Genomic DNA, 23,484 nt, shown 5'->3' on the forward strand with positions numbered 1-23,484 from the left:
CAACCCCTTCCCCACTCAACACAACCCCTTCCCCACTCGCCACAACACCCTTCCCCACTCGCCACAACCCCTTCCCCCACACTACCCCAACCCCCCCAACACCCCTCCACCCACAACCCCTCCCACACCCACAACCTACCCCCAACCCAACCACAACCCCTCCCCACCACCACAACCCCTCCCCACTCCCCAACACAAACCCCACCAACACAACCCCTTCCCCACTCACCACCCCTCCCCCAACCCCACCACACTTCCCCCCAACCCCCACCACCCAACCCCCCAACACCACAACCCCTTCCCCAACTCACCACAACCCCATCCCCACACAACACAACCCCTCACACACCTCACCCATCACCACACCCTCCCCACAACCCATCACCACAACCCCTTCCCCACTCACCACAACCCCTTCCACACACCACCACAACCCCTACCCCACCCACAACCCACAACCCCCCCTCACACACCTACCACAACCCACTCCACCACCACAAACCCCTCCCCACTCACCACAACCCCTTCCCCACACACCCCACTACCCCACACACCCAACCACACCCCTACAACCCCTCCCACTCACAACAACACCATCCCCCTCACCACAACCCATCCCACTCACCACAACCCCTTCCCCACTCACAACACAACCCCTACCCACCACTCAACACAACTCCCTTCCCACTCAACCCCTACCCCACTCCCCACAACCCCTCCAACCACAACCCCCCTTCCCACTCAACACAACCCTTCCCCACACAACACAACCCTTCCCCACTCACCACAACCCCTTCCCCACTCACCACAACCCCTTCCCCACTCACCACAACCCTTCCCACTCAACACAACCCCTTCCCACACCTCCAACCACAACCCTCCTCTCACCCCACCCTCCTCACACAACCCCTTCCCCACTCAACACAACCCCTTCCCCCACCCTCCAAACACAACCCCTTCCCCACTCACCACAACCTCTTCCCCTCATCACAACCCCTTCCTTACTCACCGCAACCCCTTCCCCACTCACCACAACCCTCTTCCCCACACACACAACCCCTTCCCCACTCACCCACGACCCCTTCCCCACTCACCATGACCCCTTCCCCACTCATCACAACCCCTTCCCCACTCACCATAACCCCTTCCCCACTCACCACACCCCTTCCCCACACACCACGGCCCTTCCCCACCTCACCACAACCCCCTTCGCCACTCACCACAACCCCTTCCCCACTCACACAAACCCCTTCCCCCACTCAACACAACCCCTTCCCCACTAACACAACCCCTTCCCCACTCACCACAACCCCTTCCCCACTCACCACAACCCCTTCCCCACTCAACCACAACCCCTATCCCCCTCAACACAACCCCTTCCCCACTCAACACAACCCCTTCCCCTCAACACACCCCTTCCCCACACACCACAACCTCTCCCCCACTCACCACAACCCCTTCTCCACTCACCACAACCCCTTCCCCACTCACCACAACCCCTTCCCCACTCACCACAACCCCTTCCCCACTCACCACAACCCCTTCCCCACTCACCACAACCCCTTCCTCACTCAACACAACCCCTTCCCCACTCACCACACCCCTTCCCCCTCAACACAACCCCTTCCCCCACTCAACACAACCCCTTCCCCTCAACACATCCCCTTCCCCACACACCACAACCCCTTCCCCACTCACCACAACCCCTTCCCCACTCACCACAACCCTTCCCCACTCACCACAACCCCTTCCCCACTCACCACAACCCCTTCCCCACTCACCACAACCCCTTCCCCCACTCGCCACAACCCCTTCCCCACTCGCCACAACCCCTTCCCCACTCACCACAACCCCTTCCCCACTCACCACAACCCCTTCCCCACTCACCACAACCCCTTCCCCCACTCACCACAACCCCTTCCCCACTCACCACAACCCCTTCCCCACTCACCACAACCTCTTCCCCACTCACCACAACCCTTCCTCACTCACGACAACCTCTTCCCCACACACCACAACCCCTTCCCCACTCACCACAACCCCTTCCCCACTCACCACAACAACCCTTCCCCACTCACCACAACCCCTTCCCCACTCACCACAACCCCTTCCCCACTCACCACAACCCCTTCCCCACTCACCACAACCCCTTCCCCACTCATCACAACCCCTTCCTCACTCACCACAACCCCTTCCCCCACTCAGCACCACAACCCCTTCCCCACTCACCACAACCCCTTCCCCACTCACCACAACCCCTTCCCCAACCACCACAACCCCTTCCCCACCCACCACAACCCCTTCCCCCACTCACTACAACCCCTTCCCCACTCACCACCACAACCTCTGGTGGCCAATCTGATTGCACCAGTTTCCCGCTGGGAGGGTGAGGTTAAAGTGACCCCCTCTTCCCTTCCTCACCCGCCATTAATGAGGTGCATCCAATGTTCCCTGTAATTTTATTTGCACTGAGCGGCCACGAACTCCTCTGCGTGCGACATTTTTGTCCATGGGCAAATCTTACAACAACAACAACCTTTATTCGCCTGAGCCAAAGGGCCAGCCAAGGGATCGAGTCTGGGATTGTTTAAACCATGTCCTTGCAATTGTGTGCACCCCGAGCAAGCTTGTGACTGCTGGGGAAGGATTCAAAGACATGCACAGACATTGCTGCACGCTGCCGCTCTGCCTTGATACAACTGCTCCTCAAGTCTTTGGCTCAATTGTCTCTGAACTGCACCACAGAGCAACATATTGAATCACTTAGAATAGTACAGCACAGAAGGAGGCCATTCGGCCCATCGCGTCTGTGCTGGCTCTCTCAGAGAGCAATCCAGTTAGTCCCACTCCCCCGCTCGTTCCCCATATCCCTGCAATTTTTTCTCCTTCAAGTATTTATCCAATTCCCTTTTGAGGGCTACTATTGAATCTGTATCCACCACACCCTATCAGGCAGAGCATTCCAAATCCTAACCACTCGTTGCATAAAAAAGTTTTTCCTCTTGTCTTGCACTGGTTCTTTTGCCAATCACCTTAAATTTGTGTCCTCGCCTTATTGACCCTTCAGCCATTGGAAATAGTTTCTCTTTATTTACTCTAAACCCTTCATGATTTTAAACACCTCTATCAAATCTCCTCTTGGCCTTCTCTGCTCCAAGGAGAACAACCCCAGCTTCTCCCAGTCTATACACGTCTATCCACTTATTATTCTGCATGCAACTTAAATAGAATATTTGCGATTAGACGTGTCAATGCCCTGTTAATTTTCTCCTTTAATACGTGATGTTCACTCACTCTGTTGTGTATTTTGAATGTGTATTAGAATTGTCCCACATGGGATACCGTAGTGGTGATTTGCAATGCACTATGGGAAATGTAGTGCATTGAGTGAAGAAGCACATTGTAAATAAAATGGCCGTTAACTAAACTCTCCACCCCGGGAGTCCTTCTTAATTGTTATATAGGTAAGGGTAAAAAACCCCTTGAGACACAACACACTCTTTTTAGTTTTGTTGAGCGGAAAGACCCTTTCAGTCCAGCTGGTCAGCCCTGAAGTTCAAAAAATACAATCCTGTCCTGTTAAGCCGTGATGTTTCAAGCCTCAGGATTTCTAACAACCAATTTTTGGTCAGGGTGGGGAGGAAGGAGAAGCTGCTTTGAGTGATCCCAAAGACTGGAGATGGAAACCGTGCCATGAGGCAGCGTGGGGGTGGGGGGGGGGTCGGGGGCGGTGGGTGTTCCCTGATAGGGCTAAGGAAGTATTAGAAAGATGAAGGGTTTTGTTTTCAATAAGGATTTGGGATATCTTGGGCTGGATTTTGTCAATGGAGGCGACTTGGAGGCGGGATTGCTGCTTGTCATGTCAATGTCCCGCCTCCATCCTCGCCTGACCATTCAGAGGGATTTTCCCCTGATTGAGCTTGTTAAGCCCGGCAGGCAGGCTCAGCAAGCCAATTAGGGAAGACGTCACCGACAGATCACGACAACGTCAGACGTGCTATCTGTCAAGACTTCTTGAAAGAAGAAATGACAGCGTTTGACAGCTCTGTGAAGCTATCAAACACTGACATTCTCTTTGAGTTTGATTCATTTTTGTGGTGAGGACTGAAAAAACATTGTAAAAAAGTAAATTTCAGATGTCTGATGGATCGGAGGGTCCATCAGCCATTACCTGACATTGACAAGGTGGATGTCCGCTCTCCCGATCCAGCACGGCTAAAGGCTACAGAAGTAAAAAAAGGTAAGTGAACACTTTTTTAAACTTATCACTCACCTTGCATACTTACTCCACACTTGCACCCATCACTCACCTCTACACCTTACTTCCAGGTGCCTCCGACTGCCGCAGACCTCCTCCACGTCTCCTCCAACCCGATGGGGTTTCTCCGAGGTCGGGAAGCCTTCACCTGTGAAGGTAAAATGGCACTAATCCCTTTTTCTGCCTGTTAACTACCTGTTAACAGGCAGTTAAAAGGATTAAAAGCCTTTCCCGCCTCCAGGAGATGGGACCCGAAGCTGCACATCTTCCCGCCTCCTGGCAAAAGAGCACAGAGGCGGGATGGGGGAGAGTTTCCCACCCACCCCCAATTTCTCCAATTTTACGTACTGTCCTGTCTCCATGCCCGCCTCCTCGGGGCTTGGAAAATCCAGCCCGTTATCTTCAGACTGTTTGCCACAAGATCCTAAGGTAGAGAAGCTCTGCTGGAAATTACATCCCAAAATGAGCACAGGAACTCAAACTCAAGTAACAAACCCAGCACAAGATGTCAGTAAGACCCAGACCCAAAATGAACAGGTTCACTTGATTTTCTACCTGAGACCATCAGACCTCAAAACCCTTTCCCATAATTAGAGGTAAAATCTCAACTTCAATGTTACAAAAGCATACATTAACTAGTCTGTTTTATGGAGGGAGCACTTAAGATATGAAGTCTGTAGAGCTTGCTCGCAGTTACAAGGGACATTGCTGCACGACTCATCAATTTTGGAGCAGGATTGACTTCGAACCTGTAGTGTATGTACCTTTAAGAGAGAACTACTTTTACAGCTCCTGTATACTGTAGTACCGGCAGTGACCACACCTGTATATAAGCTTTGAGCATGCCTCTGTACCCCCAGTCTTGAGACTACCCTACTCCAGTAAACACCTGTTGATTGTTAAGTTACAGCATCCGTGTAGTTATTGAAAAACATCATACTCTCAGAATCACGGATCTAACAGTGGTGACGAGTGTCGATTTGAATCTACCTACAACTCTGCATTTCCCTTCGAGGATTCGCTCCGGGAGGGCGGTGGAAGAAAGTCGAGGCCAGAAGCACGGGCGTCGACCACGAGCAACCGCCCAGTCGTCCGGCAGAGAGTGAACATCGCAGGGGAGGCTGTGGAGAGCCGGGCTTGGTTCCCCAGCTATGATGATCAGCAACAGACTGACGACAGGTACAGCGCAGACCCTTCCCAGACAGCGGCAGCTGGAGCCGACCGACGGCAGAGAAAAAGCCGAGCAGCGTCGACGGGGTAAGATAGAGGGTGAAGCGCACAGGGTGCAGCAGGGGTTTGAAAACCGAGCGGCGTCGAGGAAAAACAAAACGGAGAGAGAGAGGGTAAAGCAGCAGCCGGGTTCAGGACCGAGCGGCGGAAATGGGAATGGCGCACAGAAAAAAAACGCGCAGAGCACAGCCAGGGCTCAAGGGCTGAACAGTGTCCGCGGGGAGAAGAAGGGAGAGTGCGGGAGACGCCATTGAGCCGCGGAGAAGAAGGAAGAGCGCGGGAGATGCCATTTTTAGAAGCCGCAGCGGAGAAGAAGGGCGAGCGCGGGAAGAAAGGAAAGCGCGGGAGACGCCATTTTGTGCCAGCGGAGAAGAAGGGAGAGCGCGGGAGATGCCATTTTTGACAGTTAAATCACACCCAGGGATGCCGAAGAGTGGCAGTATCTCTACGTTCGACAATGAAGTCGAAGATTGGGCGACATATGTGGAACGTATTGAGGTGTACTGCAGGGCGAATGAAGTGCCAGATGCTAGGAAAGCACTGGTTTTGTTAAATTCCATGGGTGCAAAAACTTATGGGTTACTGCGAAACCTAATAACCCCAGAGAAGCCCGTGAATAAGAATTTCGAAAGCATAGTAGAAATCCTACAGGACCACTTAAACCCCACACCGCTGCTGATAGCAGAAAGATTTAAGTTCCATAAAAGGAACCAACATAAAGATGAAAGCAATGCTGAGTACTTAACGGAACTGCGCAAGCTATCAAAACACTGCCAGTTTGGAGTGGGACGAGCAGATACGTTAAGGGACAAGTTTGTGTGTGGGCTTCAAAGTGAAGGAACCCAGAAACGGCTTCTAGCAGAAAAGGATCTTATGCTGGACAAGGCTTTCAGCATGGCAGTATCACACAAAGCAGCCGCAAGGGGTGCTGCAGAGATACAACGGAGACCGCAAGAATATGGCACAAACGAAATGTCCTATGGAACAGGGAAGTGTTATCACTGCGGCAGAACAACACATGACCAGAAGGATTGTTGGTTGAAGGACCAAGTGTGCAGACAGTGTGGAAAAGCAGGACACATAGCAAGAGTCTGCAGGTCTGGGAAGAAAACCAACAGCAAGAAATCTCCACAGGAGAAGTACAAAAAGGTACATAAGGTGATGGACAGTAGTTCAGATGAACAGAAAAGTGATACAGACTCCGGAAGCAAGGAGCTGGGTTGTCTGAAACTACATAAGGTAACCAAAATGGAGGATCACCAGACTACCTGGGTTACACTCAAGATAGACGGAGTCCAAGTGAAAATGGAATTGGACACAGGATCAGCCCTAACAGTCATAAACCAAAGGGACGACAAGCGGCTATTTTCACATATACCCTTGAAAGCTACAGAGATTGTCTTGAAGACGTACACGGGGTAAAAAGTCTACCCCAAAGGAAAAATAAGGGTGAAAGTGATATACAAAGGCCAGGAAATACCTAAAATGGACTTATATGTATTGCCAGATGGAGGACCACCACTGCTAGGACATGAATGGATCCGGAAGATACAATTAGATTGGCATTCCATACAGGCACTGAAGGTTGAGGCCAAAAAGGATGACGACATCACACCTGGACGACTGTCAAACTGCTAACTGACGCAAAAGAAGTGTTCCAGGAGGGACTCGGAACACTAAAAGGCATAACAGCAACGATTAAAATAGAGGAAAACGCAAGCCCAAAGTTTCTTAAGGCCAGACCAGTGCCTTATGCGATCAGACCAACCGTCGAAGCAGAGCTGGAAGGGTTGGAACGTTCAGGAGTACTGTCCAAAGTAGACTGGAGCGAGTGGGCTACACCCATCGTTCCTGTAATGAAGAGGTCGTTGAGTAATACGCCTGGGGAACCAAAGAAGGTCCGCATCTGTGGGGATTTTAAGGTGATAGTGAACCCAGTCCTTCACACGGTACAATATCCACTTCCATGAATTGAGGATATTTTCGCCTCGCTATCTGGAGGTAAATGCTTCACCAAAATTGATCTAGCCCAGGCGTACTTGCAAATGGAGGTAGAAGAAGCCTCGAAACAATACCTCACGATCAACACTCATAAAGGTCTCTACCAATACAACCGGCTGGTGTTCGGGGTAGCATCGGCTCCGGCTATTTGGCAAAGGGTGATGGATCAAGTCCTGCAAGGGATTCCAGGGACCCAGTGTTATTTGGACGACATCCTGGTCACGGGCGAAAATGACAGTGATCACCTCGCCAACCTGGAGAAGGTGCTCACCAGATTAAAGGAATATGGGCTACGAGCTAATGGCCACAAGTGCGAGTTTTTCCAGAAGCAGATCTCATATTGTGGCCACGTTATCGATGAAGAGGGGTTACATAAGTCCCCTGAAAAGACTGAGGCAGTAGTCAAGGCTCCAGCACCGGAAAATGTGTCACAACTGAGGTCGTTCCTCAGGCTGGTAAACTACTACCATAAGTTCTTACCAAATTTGTCTACGGTATTGCACCCACTGAACACCCTGCTGCAAACAGGGGTACCATGGAAGTGGAATGACGAACGTAAACGAGCTTTCCAGAAGTGCAAAGAATTGATCACATCAAAAGAGGTGTTGGCCCATTTCAACCCAGCACTACCAATTCATTTGGCATGTGATGCATCACCCTATGTTATTGGAGCGGTGCTGTCGCACAAATTCCCAGACGGGTTGGAGAGGCCGGTAGCCTTTGCGTCTCGGTCACTAACCTCAGCCGAGCGCAACTACGCCCAGATTGACAGGGAGGCCCTCAGCCTAGTAGGTGGAGTAAAAAAGATCAACCACTATCTGCATGGGCAGAAGTTCACCTTGCTGACTGACCACCAACCACTTGTCTCCATCTTTAATCCAAAGAAGGGCGTTCCAGTGATGACTGTGCAACGGTTACAAAGATGGTCCCTGTTTCTAGGGGCGAATCAATATGAAATAGAATATAAAGGCACGAAACAGCATGGAAACGCTGATGGGCTATCATGCCCGCCACTGCCTACTGTGGAGGAAGCACCAGCAGTGGACCCTATCGAGATATTTTATTCATCAATAATTGAACGATTGCCAGTAACGAACGCGGATATAGAGAAGGAGACCCGCAATGATCCGACGCTGTCTCGGGTATATGATTTGACAGTGAGGGGATGGCCAACACATGGCGACTCACTGTTGCCAGCATTCTCATCCAGAAGAGAACAGCTGTCAGTATGCCAGGGGACAGTGATGTGTGGATCCAGAGTGGTGATTCCACCCAAGTTAAGGGAGAGAGTGCTAAATGAGCTTCATGAAGGTCATCTGGGAGGAGTGAAAATGAAAAGCCTTGCTAGAGCTTATGTGTGGTGGCCGGGAATCGATCAACAAATCGAGGACCTAACCAAGAGCTGCTCAGGATGCCAGAAGGTCCAAAATGCACCACCACATGCCCCTCTACACCCATGGGAGTGGCCCTCCTCTCCAGGGCAATGGGTGCATATTGATTTTGCTGGTCCATTCATGGCCTCAATGTTCTTAATAGCAGTGGATGCTCATTCGAAATGGCCTGAGGTGATAAAAATGTCCTCAACCACTACAGAGAAAACGATTGCAGTCCTACGGACCATATTTGCCAGGAACGGCTTGCCAGAGCAGATTTGCTCTGATAATGGACCACAGTTTGTGTCCGAAGAGTTTCGGAAATTTATGAGAAGGAATGGGGTAAGGCATTACACATCCGCCCCGTATCATCCAGCCACAAATGGATTGGCTGAGAGATTCGTACAAACCTTTAAAAAGGCGATAAAGGCCATGTGCGACGATGAAATTCCACTACAGCATAAGGTGGACAATTTCTTATTAGCCTACAGAAATGCGACATATGCAGTTACCAACCAGACCCCGGCCATGATGTTCTTTAACCGAAGGTTGAGATCTCGTCTGGATTTGCTCAGACCAAATGTGCGAAGAAATGTTGAGGATAAACAATTCCAGCACATCAATGAGAAGCCGACAAGGAGCTTCAACGTAGGACAACCAGTCTTGGCCCGTGACTACTGAACAGAGAAATGGCAACACGGAACGATATGCACAAGGCAGGGGCCATTAATGTACACAGTGGATGTCGGGGAGAACATTGTGAGACGCCACGTCGATCAGATCTTAGCATCACAGGAACGAGTCAACCCCACGTCTCGCGTACCTGGGGATGAACCCGACATACCGGTAGCATCTACCTCCGAACCAGTAGCAGTGGAAACCGATGAACTAACCGACAAAAAGGGGCCAGAATCGCCTCCTCACCAAGAACAAGAACCTCAGGAAAGGCGCTATCCCGAAAGGATCAGGAAGCCGCCCCAAAGACTGAATCTATAAATGGACTATTGTTGTTTAATGTACATGTTAAAGTGTTAATTGTTATTTGAATATTATGGGTACTGCTAATCTAAAAGGGGAGGAATTGTAGTGTATGTACCTTTAAGAGAGAACTACTTTTACAGCTCCTGTATACTGTAGTACCGGCAGTGACCACACCTTGAGCATGCCTCTGTACCCCCAGTCTTGAGACTACCCTACTCCAGTAAACACCTGTTGATTGTTAAGTTACAGCATCCATGTAGTTATTGAAAAACATCATACTCTCAGAATCACAGATCTAACAGAGCCCAATGAGGTCCAAAGAGTTGACAAATTCTCCCGTGCTACCTGCAAGTGTTCAATGGTGTAATCTGTGCTTATCAGTTAACGTTATACCCAAAAACAGTTTTTAAAACTCATAGGAAACACCACGGTGGTGGCAAATACTTTATGCAAGCCACGCAAAGCCTTGCAGGATTAAAATTGATTTTACATCATTAATAGAAAACTATTATAAGTTGCACATTATAAAATGATTTGTGGAATACACAATGCTTCTCTTGCTATCATCAAAGCTGTCGATTGAGATATTTTGCACTGTTGAATATTACTCCCAGTGCTTGTAGCAACAGATGGTTTAACACTAAATTAACTAATGCACTTAATGAATTTGATCTTGTGTCAGAGATGTCCCAATGCAGCTATTATAGAAAATTGCAAAAAAAAAATCTTTTTTTGGAGGAGCAGCCTGAGACTTACTGAGAGAGAGGGAAGAGAGAGAAGGGGGAAGGGAGAGATATAGAGAGGGGCAAGAGAGAGGAGGAAGTGAGAGGGGGAAGAGAGAGAGAGGGGGAAGAGAGAAAGAGGGGGGAAGAGAGAGGAGGAAGTGAGAGGGGGTAAGAGAGAGAGAAAGGAAAGAGACAGAGGGAAGAGAGAGGGGGAAGAGAGAGAGGGGGAAGAGAGAGAGGGGGGAAGAGAGAAAGAGAGGGGGAAGAGAGAGAGGGAAGAGAGAGAGAGAGGGGGAAGAGAGAAAGGGGGGGAAGAGAGAGGAGGAAGTGAGAGGGGGTAAGAGAGAGAGAAAGGAAAGAGACAGAGGGGGAAGAGAGAGGGGGAAGAGAGAGAGGGGGAAGAGAGAGAGGGGGAAGAGAGAGAGGGGGGAAGAGAGAAAGAGAGGGGGAAGAGAGAGAGGGAAGAGAGAGAGAGGGGGGGAAGAGAGAAAGGGGGGGAAGAGAGAGGAGGAAGTGAGAGGGGGTAAGAGAGAGAGAAAGGAAAGAGACAGAGGGGGAAGAGAGAGGGGGAAGAGAGAGAGGGGGAAGAGAGAGAGGGGGAAGAGAGAGAGGGGGGAAGAGAGAGAGGGGGAAGAGAGAGAGGGGGAAGAGAGAAAGAGGGGGAAGAGAGAAAGAGGGGGAAGAGAGAAAGAGGGGGAAGAGAGAGGGGGAAGAGAGAAAGAGAGGGGGAAGAGAGGAGGAAGTGAGAGGGGGACGAGAGAGAGGGAAGAGAGAAAGAGAGAGGGGGAAGAGAGGAGGAAGAGAGAGGGGGAAGAGAGAGAGGGGGAAGAGAGAGAGGGGGAGAGAAAGAGAGAGGGGGTAGAGAGAAAGAGAGAGGGGGTAGAGAGAAGGGGAAGAGAGAACGAGAAAGGGGAAGAGAGAGAGAAGAGAGGTGAGAGCGGGAACAGCGAAAGAGAGAAGGGATGGAGAGAGAAGAGGAAGAGAGAAAGAGAGGGAAGAGAGAGAGGGGGAAGCGAGAGGGGGAAGAGAGAAAGAGAGGGGGAAAAGAGAGAGGGGGAAGAGAAAGAGAGAGGGGGAACAGAGAAAGAGAGAGGGGGTAGAGAGAAGGGGAAGAGAGAACAAGAAAGGGGACGATAGGCGAGAGCGGGAACAGCGAAAGAGAGAAGGGATGGAGAGAGAGAAGAGGAAGAGAGAAAGAGAGGGAAGAGAGAGGGGGAAGCGAGAGGGGGAAGAGAGAAAGAGAGGGAAAAGAGAGAGGGGGAAGAGAAAGAGAGGGGGAACAGAGAAAGAGAGGGGGTAGAGAGAAGGGGAAGAGAGAACAAGAAAGGGGAAGAGAGAGGCGAGAGCGGGAACAGCGAAAGAGAGAAGGGATGGAGAGAGAGAAGAGGAAGAGAGAAAGAGAGGGAAGAGAGAGAGGGGGAAGCGAGAGGGGGAAGAGAGAAAGAGAGGGGGAAAAGAGAGGGGGAAGAGAAAGAGAGAGGGGAAGAGAAAGAGGGGAAGAGAGAGAGAGAGACAGGGAAGAGAGAGGGGGAAGAAAGGGGAAAGAGAGAGAGCGAGGGGACAAAAAGATTGAGCGAGCAAGGGGAGAGAGAGGAGGCAAAGAGAGAGAGAGTGAGGGGGAGAAGAGAGAGGGGGAGAGAAAGAGAGGAGACAAGTTTCACATTCTCACCGCTTTCTGGGGGAAAAATTCAGTACCTTAGCACCTCCTGTTAGCGCCAGCAGATAGTGATAATGGGGTGCTAGAGCAGTATCGCCGGGGCGAGGTGATTCCAATGCCGCACGCCAAATCCCGCCCTGCTGCAGCGCCGCCGCTAACAGTTATCGTCGGGAGCCTCAACGCCAGCTGGATCATGACATCAGTGAGTGTGCAATGCTCACTGGCCGCCTGATCTGCAAAATTGATTGTCGCCAGCTACCTTAGCACCTGGAGGAAACAGCGACAGGGAGAGCTGGCATGGAGCAACAGGAAGCCGGCTCTAGGGATGTTATTTAAAGCGACCATCAGTAATGAGTCGCAGTTGTAGGTTAGTGGAGTTTCAGTGCTTTCTTGTCAGTTTCAAGTCGTGCAACAGTCTCATTCCATGATTTCAACGTAATTTCGGCGTTATTTAGTATCAGGAGTGTTGTGCCAACTTAAAAATGGCTACATTTTTTCTTAAAAACATCAAACTGCTACACTTGGTTACATTAATGGGGGCTGTACTGGCAGTCGACCTCACCCTCCATGATCTACGGCGGAGGGAGCGGAGGCAACGAGAAAGATTGGAACATGTGCCCAGAGGGAGGAGGAAGGCCATCAGCGCTCTCAACAGGAGGCCTTACCCTCCGAGGGCATTCCGAGAGCACTTCTACCTGTAATTAAGTGAGGAGCAGTGTATTAGAAGGCTCCGCTTCAGCAAGGAGGTGGTCACAGAACTCTGCCACCTCCTGCAACCAGACCAGGGTGACCATGGCTCTCTCAGTGGCAGTCAAGGTCACCTTTTCCCTCAATTTCTTCACCAATGGATCCTTCCAGTCTGCAACAGGAGACATTGCTAACATCGCACAGTTCGCTATCCATTGCTGCATCCGGGAGGTCACAGAGGCTCTCTACAGTAAGAGAAGGGATGACATTTCCTTCCCCATCACCAGAGAGAAGCAGGACAAGCGTGCATGTGGCTTTGCGGGCACCTCATATCAATCCTGAGATCTTCCGTAACTGCAAAATCTACCACTCACTTAATGTGCAGTTGGTGTGAGACCACAGACAGTGAATCATCAATGTGAATGCCCGCTATCCTGGTAGTAGCCACAATGCCTTCATCCTGCATCAGACACTGACCGATGTGCCAGCACTCTTCCAGCCACCACGTCAATGTTGCGGCTGGCTGATCGGCGACAAGGACTATCTGCTCTCCACATAGCTTATGACTCCTCTCCACAACCCCAACACTCCTGCCCAGCGCTCATATAATGAAAGCCATGTTGCCACCAGGAACATCATTGAGCAGACCATCGGCCTGCTCAAGCAATGGTTCCACTGCCTTGACCGCTCAGGAGGAGCCCTCCAGTACTCGGCTGAGCGGATGTCCCATTTCGTGTTGGTCTGCTGCATGCTCCACAACTTGGCCATCATGAGGGTGTAGGCCTTGCCACCAGGGATTGTGGGACCACCTCAGGAAGAGGAAGAGGGAGAGGAGGAGGAGGAGGAGGACAAGGAAGAAGAGGAAGATGAGCAGGAGGAGGAGGAACAGGAGCGAGCGAGGAGGCAGCCACTCAATCAGCCTTCTGGAAGGGTGGTCTGTGACCACCTGCTCAGACTGCGTTCAAATGAATTAACCCCCAGATCCCCATTGCTCCCCACATCCCCATCATTCCATCCCTGTCGCAGGCCATATCACAGCACAAAGTAGAAATCAGACACACCACAAAAGAATCCAAACTGAATTCATAAATTTATCAATAATCAGTGAACACATATTTACAACAAAAATATTAACTATTCACCCTTGTACAATCCCTTAGTGCCTCTTGTTACTGTGCCTTTGCCTACTCTAGTACTCCTACGAAGTGTTGGCCCAGGGCTGGTGGAAGGCTGCTGAGTGTCCGTGCGGGAGACTTCAGATGGCCTTGCAGGACGCCCTTGACCAGCTCTGGGCCTGGAAGGCCCGGCTGTAGACTGCACCACCTCAGCGTGGGCGGCAGCAGTCTGGGCTGGCTGGATGACAGGCAGCGACAAGGGCAATGGTGGAGTGGCAGTGGTGGGAGCAGGAATGCTGTCATCCTGAGAGAGGACAGCAGCTTCCTGCTTCACTGACCCACTACCACTCCCCCGGGGCAGCACCTCAGCATCCCTGGCAATCTGTTGGAGCACAGATTGCTGGCCTGCTGCGACACCGTGAAAGCCTCGGTCGACGGTGGCAGACCCAGCCACGATGGCAGCAGTCAGAGCTTGCATGGCATCAAACTGAGACTGCATGAGAACAGTCTGAGAATCAATGGCACCAAGCATAGACTGCATTACAGCACTAAGACATTGCGTTGCTTCTGCCTGTGCTGAAATGGAAGCTGCCAGATTGCCCATCACACACATGGCATCAGGTCTGGGTCGCCACGGTCTCTATGGGAGTCTACCATCCTTTGCATACTGGAAATGATGGGCCCCATGGTGTGCGCAGAGCCTTGTACAATGTTGGAGGCGGGCTCCTCCACGCTCCTTATCATTGCTGAGAGGCTCTTGGGCACCCTTGCCATTGCACCTATCATCTCCGTGTGTATGCCCATCACCTTTCTTCTAAACGCCTCCTCATCGAGGTCCTCATCTGAGTCCTGTGCAACAGAACTCGCACGTAAACTCGCCCTCTGGGGAGCTGGCCCCCAAGCTATCCTTTCCCCCTGGTCTTGCTGCAGCCCACTCGTCCCCGGTGTCTCACCCTGTGCAGATCCCGCTACTATACTAGCCCCTAAAGAACGTGTAGTGCCAGTTTGCCATTAAAATCTGCTCGCAATATTTCACAGAGCAGCTGCATTTCAAACTGTGACTGAAGTGAGGCAGCTTTGTGATATTCAACAGAAATTACCATTACTGTTGCATTTTAATGCATTTTCTTTCAAAGCCGATGCCCGACTATTTAAAGAATCATATATTTACATTTTAAAAAGTTTTTTTGGGAATGTGGCATTTTACAAACATTCCTGAGTTTCATTTCAATATCCTGACCTACTACCTTTTCCCAGTGCATTCTCTTCTGCGCATCTGCTCCAAGTCTATCTCTTCCTTATTCAAAGCTCATCCCACTGGACTAGTCCATGCTGCCCACTCACCAAATTCTGAAGGCCCCACCCTACAAACTTTCAGTTCTGATCCTTTTCAACACTTCATTGAGTTTTCACCACCCACTCACCACCACAACCATTTCCACACTCACCACAGCCCCTTCCCCCCTCAACACAACCACTACCCCACTGCCCACAACACATTCCCAACTCACCACCAAACTCATTCCCACTCACCATCAGTCTCTTCCCCACTTGCCACCACAACCACAGGTGGCCAATGTGAACGCATGAGTTTCCTGCTGGGAGTGTGAAGTTAAGATTACCTCCACTTCCCTTACAAGATCACCTGCTGTTAAGGAGGTGCATCCCTTTAAATTTGAGCTGCAGCCAACTTTCTTGCATTCCACATTAAACCAGTGACTGTCACAGATCCCAAACGATGTCAGGATCTTATGGTAATTATTGAAATGAACTGACCATGCAGACTGTGAGCAATCAGCTTAATGCCCCTTTAGCCAGCTTTGCGCTAACAGCTCACCATTCCCTCGTCCACTTCATCAGTTTCACAAAATGGGCCACTCCAGAGTCAGGGAAATGAATCAATACTTACGTAGAGTTACATAGAATTTACAGCACAGAAACAGGTCATTCAGCCCATCAGGCCTATGCCGGTGTTTATGCTCCACATGATGACTTCAATAGATAGTGAGATCGGGCGGGGTGAGAAATCAGCATTGCACCAGATCCCGTCAGTCTCCCAATGGCGGCTTAGATTAAAATTGCCCCCAATGTATCTCAGGTCTGTGCTTAACCCCAGCCAGCCTCAAACAGCTTGCAGTCCTTATATGGGCTCTCAACCTCGGGCCTGCATCACCCTCCGCATTGTGACTGAGGAGGTAATGGGCCAGAAATTCGTGGCCAAAGGCGTGAGTACGGTCGGGGTACTCACGCATCTGGCCGTTGGAAATGCCGGCGTTCAGCATGCACAGCGCATGCGGGGAACGCCAGCATTTCCAGACCCGAGGTCTAGGCACAGCACGTGCGACTGCACAGGCAGCGCTTGCGCAGTGAACTTTGTAGATTTCATTCATGGATTCAGTGAGGGTAAGTCCTTACAAGTTACACTTGAAAAAAGCAGGTGTAAAGTTGTTCCAAGGCTGCGGAGGAAGATATATTTTATCGTGGAGCTTCTGAAATGCAACATTTTTGTTTGGGAAAGGGAGGGAAGTTATTTTAAGAAATTTTAAGTAAGTTTTAAAGTTTAAATTTTTTTTTTTAAACGGGTTTTCAGAACGGTAGGTAGAAGGAGCAATTGTGGCTGTGTGAATGGAATGTGAGAATGAGTTATGTATGTATGTCCACATATATTCCTTTACGTATATGTATGTATGTTTTATATTCCTTTACTAATGTGTATGAATGTATGTTTTTAATTATGATTTTCCAATAAGTTACTTTCTCTGAAAGTCATAATTAAATAATACATTCATACACATAAGTAAAGGAATATATACATAACACGGAAAGGAATATATACAGACATACATACTTTCAGAAGCTCCACGATAAAAAATATCTTCCTCCGCAGCCTCTGGAGCAACTGTACCCATGCTTTTTTCATGTGTAAGTTGTAATGACTTGACCTCACTGAAAGCATGAATGAAAGCGGCGAATTTTACTGCGCACGCGCTGCCTGTGCAGTCGCACGCGTTCTGCCTCTGAACCCCTTCGTTCAGAGGACAGGAAATGCCAGTTTTCCCCACATGCACTGTGCATGCTGAAAACCGGCATTTCCTCCGGCCAGACGCGTAAGTACCCCGACCGTACTCGCGCATTTGGAAGGGAATTACTGGTCCAACATTTCACATGTCAATAAAATGAAAAATTTAACAATTGCACGATTTGCCCCCTCGCACCTGCGACTGAGGGTCCAAGGAGGTGCATTGCGCAAGAGGTCATCGTCGTACGTATCCTCACACTGTTCCCTTTCGGGAACTGTATGAAGTGGTGGAAGGATTTATGGCCGTGATTAACGCTCATTCCGTGACCGTAACCATCTTTGAACCAGCCATTAGGGTGGTTAGTCCTATGGCGTGGGGGTTTTACGGGCTCCCACAACCCATCTGAGGGGGGGGGGGCCACCCACACCCACGGACGCAAGTATCCCGCTGGATGTCCACCCAGAATTTATAGTTGGAGCTCCGACTCCACTTGCCGGGACTGTCTGGAGTGGGGTTCGAAACCCTACTTCTGGCCCAGCGGCGGGGATGCTTACTGCTACGCAAAAGGCCCACTCCGCACAAAAGGTGACACCCATACGTTTCCTGCGCCTTTTCCCTCCCCGTGACTGGAGCCCTATGCTGCCACTTGAAAGACTAAGCTATCATCTGCCCTTTTTGCGGCGCCTTTGACTTCTCATTATCAATGATGAGCAGGCGCTGCGCCTCCACCTCCTTGAGGAGATTGCTGAGGTCATCATCAGTTCAATTGTGAGTTCTTTTAATGCCGTGAAGTGTGCTCATTCCAGCCATTTCACGTTGCTAATCGGATTGGGCCTTTGGCATAGCGGTAGGATCCCCGCCGCTGGGCCAGATCAGGGTAGGGTTTCGAACCCCGCTCCAGACAGTCCCGGCAAGTGGAGTCGGAGCTCGGGCTCTAAATTCTGGGTTGACATCCAGTGGGATATTTGCGTCCGTGGGTGTGGGTGGCCCCCCCTCCTTGTATAGCTTGTGGGAGCCCGTAAAACCCTCCCGCCATAGGACTAACCGCCCTAATGGCTGGCTCAAAGATGGTTACGGTCACGGAATGAGCGTTAATCATGGCCATAAATCCTTCCACCACTTCATACAGTTCCCCAAAGGGAACAGTGTGAAGACACGTATGACAACGACATTGCTAAATAAATAAATGGAATTAAAAAAATTCTTTTAGGGCTTTTAAAAGTCTTTAAATTGCTTTAATCTGTTTAAAACTACTTCAGATTCTTCAAAATAATGTAAACGTTTTTAAAATTTTATAAAAGTTCACAAAACATTCATAAAATAGCAGATAACTTACTCTCCCTGCAGCTGTGTAACTACAAAGTCCTCTGCAGCTGCTTGGAGAGAATGGGGGCGTGTCCTGCTACAATGAGACCTTAAGGGGCGTGTCTCACTTGCACTGCACGCTCCAGGCTTCGCGCTGGCTGCACTCCTGGGCGGCGTGACGTCATACGCTGCCCGGGATTCTTCTGTTTGAAACACCAATTCCAGGCGTCCCTGGAGCTGATCGGCAGGAGCGCAGGGTAAGTGCATATACGGGGCTTGCACGCGCGGCAAGCCCCGTTCACGAATTTCTGGCCCTATGTCACATGACATCACAGTGAAAACCATGGTAACACAGAGGGAAGTGGGTTCACCAGTAGCTGAAGGGCAGATGCTGAAAATCCCTCGACAAGTAAGGGGCAAGTTTGTTTAAAGTTTACCAAAGTCTTCAGAATCCATGGAGATCAAAATCGTTTGTTAACGCAACTCAGGTGTTAAACTCATCAGGATCTGTGGTGCTCAAAACCATTTGTTTCCAGAATCCAGTTTGTAAATAGATCTGAATCTGTGGAGATCAAAACCTGTTTGTTTACAGAATTCAGTTCTTAGTCATCAAATTATAACCGAAGAGATAGTTCTTCTTCACAGGGAACAGTCATTGAGGAGACAAAGAGTGACTTCAGGCTGTGAGTAAACGAAAGAAGGAATCCTTAGTTGAGAATTACCCCAAGAATTAAAATGGATTAACAGTGAGATTTCCCTTCAGATTGAACAGGAATAGCCACAGCAAATAGAATAAGGACAGGGAAATGGGACTGAAGGGCCAGAAGGCCCAGGTAATCCTGGAGTGATGTAAATTAGTCATTGGCCCAGTGTTAATCGTCTCCCCTCTTACTTCCTATCATTAGCAGCCAGGGGGAATGAACCCCTTAATCTCAATGCGTCAGAAGGCATCTATAAGACATTGTTGAAAGAAACCAGAGAGGAGGTGTACAGGGCAGCGGGTACAGTAATGGAAGGTACATATAAATTGAGCTGTAATTAAAGGAATATCCAGTTCAATTCAGGGTAGAAGGTGGAACAAGGGATGGAATTGGATTAAAAACTAGGAAAGAAAGAGCATTTATGAGAGGTGCAGCAGATGGATTTTGGGAGACACCAGGCCCTGGTGAGGCCTCACATATACCAGTGGAACAAAGCTCCGGGGTCGGGCATGCAGGGAGCTTGTGAGGCAGTGTGGGTGGAGAGACAAGTGGGGTTGGTAAGTGTGCGGGTTCTGCATGTCGATGGGTGGGCGAGTAGGTGGGGCAGAAAGCAACTCTGCACAGGCAGGCGGGCAAGCTGGCAATCACTTGGGATGGGTGAGATACGGGGCAGGAAACATTTATTCACACATCGGATTGTGGAAATCTGGAACTCTCACCCATAAAGCTGTTGAGGCTGGGGGTCAATTGAAAATTTCAAAACTGAGATTGATAGATTTTTTTGGACAAGGGTAGTAACATAGAATCAAAGGGGGAGAAATTCAGTTGGTTAGCACCTCACGTTAGCCCCGGGGGGCGCTAACGGGGCGCTAAGGGGTTAGCGATCGGGCGCAGCGAATGCAGCGACGCCCGTGAACTTCAGTGCCAGTTTAGCGCTGGCGCTAACTATTACCGCCTGGGTGTTCAGCGCCTCGCAGATTGTGATGTCATAAAGGGCGCAGTGCACCGTTATTGCCCCAGATGTGACATTGTCTCCCGCCCCCTGCTGTATCGCTGGGCGTGAACAACGGCAGGAAGAGGAGGCGTTGTTAACTTGGCTGGCTGCTTGGGGAGCGCTAATTAAAGGGAATGGTTTTCAGGTAGGCCAACCTTTATTATTTGCACCAGTCTGGTGCCTGCTCAAAGTTTTTGATGTTTCACTGCTGCAAGATGTCCAAGCCCTCCACTTTGTGAGAGTGTTTGGGGCTGTAATGGCAGTCACACAGGTCGCCTGGCAACGCAGACCTGCCGACAAGTGGGTTGTGAAGCATCACTGGCCCTTCCCTTTAAGCGAGGGAAGCATCACTCGCCCTTCCCTTTAAGTGAGGGAAGCATCACTGGCCCTTCCCTTTAAGTGAGGGAAGCAGCCTTGGATGACGTTCACAATGTGCTCCAAATTATTCAGCACTCTGCCGCTACCGCCCCGCTCTCGGACCTTAGTGCCCTAAGAGAAGTGGTTAGTGCTTGATTTAGCGCTTCACTTCCCTCTTGGAGCGCTAAAGCTGAATTTTCCAGCAGGAGAGAGTCATTAGCACCTGGCGCTACTTTTTCTACTGTTCAAAAGTTAGCTGGGGCGCTACGGAATTTCTAGCCCAAAGGATCATAGAAACAGGAGTAGGCCATTCAGCCCCTCGAGCCTGTTCCGCCATTCAATGAGATCATGGCTGATGTGCGACCTAACTCCATATACCCACTTTTGCCCCATATCCCTTCATACCTTCGGTTAACAAAAATCTATCAATATCAGATTTAAAATTACCAATTGATCTAGCATCAATTGTCGTTTGCGGAAGAGAGTTCCAAATTTCGACCACCCTTTGTGTGTAGAAGTATTTCCTAATTTCACTCCTGAAAGGTCAGGTTCTAATTTTTAGACTATGCCCCCTAGTCCTAGACTCCCCAACCAGCAGAACTAGTTTCTCTCTATCTACCCTATTTGTTCCCCTTAATATGTTGAAAACTTCAATCAAATCACCCCTTACCCTTCTAAATTCTGTGGAATACAACCCTAATTTGTGTAATCGCTCCTTGTAATTTAACCCTTGCTGTCCGGGTATCATTTTGTTAAACCTACGCTGTACTCCCTCCAAGGCCAATATATCCTTCCTAAGGTGTGGTGCCCAGAACTGCTCACAGTACTCCAGGTGTGATCTAACCAGGGCTTTGTATAGTTGCAGCATAACTTCTACTCCCTATTATTCTAGTCCTCTAGATATAAAGGCCAGCATTCCATTAGCCTTTTTGATTATTTTCTGATTATTTTGTGATATTTTAATGATTGTGTACCTGGACCCCCCAAGTCTCTTTGGACCTCCACTGTTTTTAGCTTTCCACCATTTAGAAAGTACCCTGTTCTATCCTTTTTAGGTCCAAAGTGGATGACCTGACATTCAAATCCATTCACTTAAACTATTAATATCCCTTTTTAATTTTATGCTTTCATCTACATAGCCTACAATGCCGCCTATCTTTGTGTCATCGGCAAATTTGGATATCTGGCTTTCTATGCCAACATCTAAGTCGCTAACATAAGAACATAAGAAAATAAGAATTAGGAGCAGGAGTAATCCATTTGGCCCCTCGAGCCTGCTCTGCCATTCAATAAGATCATGGCTGATCTTCTACCTCAACTCCACTTCCCTGCATTATCCCCATATCCCTTGATTCCCTTAATATCCAAAAAATTATCGATCTCTGTCTTGAATATACTCAACGACTGAACCTCCACAGCCCTCTGGGGTAGAGAATTCCAATGATTTACCACCCTCTGAGTGAAGAGATTTCACCTCATCTCAGTCCTACGACCCCTTATTCTGAGACTGTGACCCCTGGTTCTAGACTCCCCAGCCAAGGGATACATCCTCCCTGCATCTACCCTGTCAAGCCCTTAAAGAATTTTGTATGTTTCAACGAGATCACCTCTCATTCTTCTAAACTCCAGAGAATATAGGCTATTCAATCTCTCCTCATAGGACAATCCCCTCATCCCAGGAACCAGTCTGGTGAACCTTCGTTGCACTCCCTCTATGGCAAGTATATCTTTCCTTAAGTAAGGAGACCAAAACTGTACACAATACTCCAGGTGTGGTCTCACCAGGGCCCTATATAATTGCAGTAAAATGTCTTTACTCTTATACTCAAATCCTCTTGTAATAAAGGCCAACATACCATTTGCTTTCCTAATTGTTGCTGTACCTGCATGTTAACTTTCAGTGATTCATGCACAAGGGCACCCAGGTCACTCTGAACACCAACATTTCCCAATCTCTCACCATTTAAATAATACTGTGCTTTTCTATTTTTCCTACCAAAGTGGATAACTTCACATTTCTCCACATTATATTCCATTTGCCATGTTCTTGCCCACTCACTTAGCTTGAAGCCTTTTTGCATCCTCCTCACAACTTACATTCCCACCCAGCTTTGTATCATCAGCAATCTTCGATATATTACATTTGGACCTCTCATCCAAATCATTGATATAGATTTTAAATAGCTGAGGGCCAAGCACTGATCCTTGTGGTACCCCACTAAAATGGCAGGGGTTTGGGAACCTGTGCAGGGAGACAGAGGAAAGGGAAGCAAGGATAGAAGCAAAAGACAGGAAAGAGAAAAGCAAAAGTGGCAGTCAGAGAAATCAAGAGTTTAAATCAAACATGGCCACAGTAAATAATAATTCTAAAAGGTCTAAGAGTGTTAAAAAAACAAGCCTGAAGGCTTTGTGTCTTAATGTGAGGAGCATTCATAATAAGGTGGATGAATTAGCTGCGCAAATAGATGTAAACGGATATGATATAATTGGGATTACGGAGACATGGCTCCAGAGTGACCAAGGCTGGGAATTCAACATCCAGGGGTATTCAATATTCAGGAAGGACAGGCAAAAAGGAAAAGGAGGTGGGGTAGCATTGCTGGTTAAAGAGGAGATTAACACAATAGTAAGGAAGGATATTAGCTCTGATGATGTGGAATCTGTATGGGTAGAACTGAGAAATTCAAGGGGCAGAAACCGTTAGTGGGAGTTGTATACAGACCCCCAAACAGTAATGCTGAGGTTGGGGATGGCATTAAACGGGAAATTAGAGATGCGTGCATTAAGGGCACAGCAGTTATCATGGGTGACTTTAATCTACATATAGATTGGGCTAACCAAATTAGTAACAATACTGTGGAGGAGGAATTCCTGGAGTGTATACAGGATGGTTTCCTGGACCAATATGTCGAGGAACCAACTGGAGACCATGCCATCTTAGACTGGGTATTATGTAATGAGAAAGGATTAATTAGCAATCTTGTTGTGCAAGGCTCCTTGGGGCGGAGCAATCATAATATGATAGAATTCTTCATTAAGATGGAGAGTGAAGTATTTGACTCAGAGACTAGGGTCCTGAA

This window comes from Somniosus microcephalus, chromosome 14 (assembly GCF_052327205.1).
Source record: "Somniosus microcephalus isolate GS21.2 chromosome 14, FLI_Smic_1.0, whole genome shotgun sequence".
NCBI classification, from domain to species: domain Eukaryota; kingdom Metazoa; phylum Chordata; class Chondrichthyes; order Squaliformes; family Somniosidae; genus Somniosus; species Somniosus microcephalus.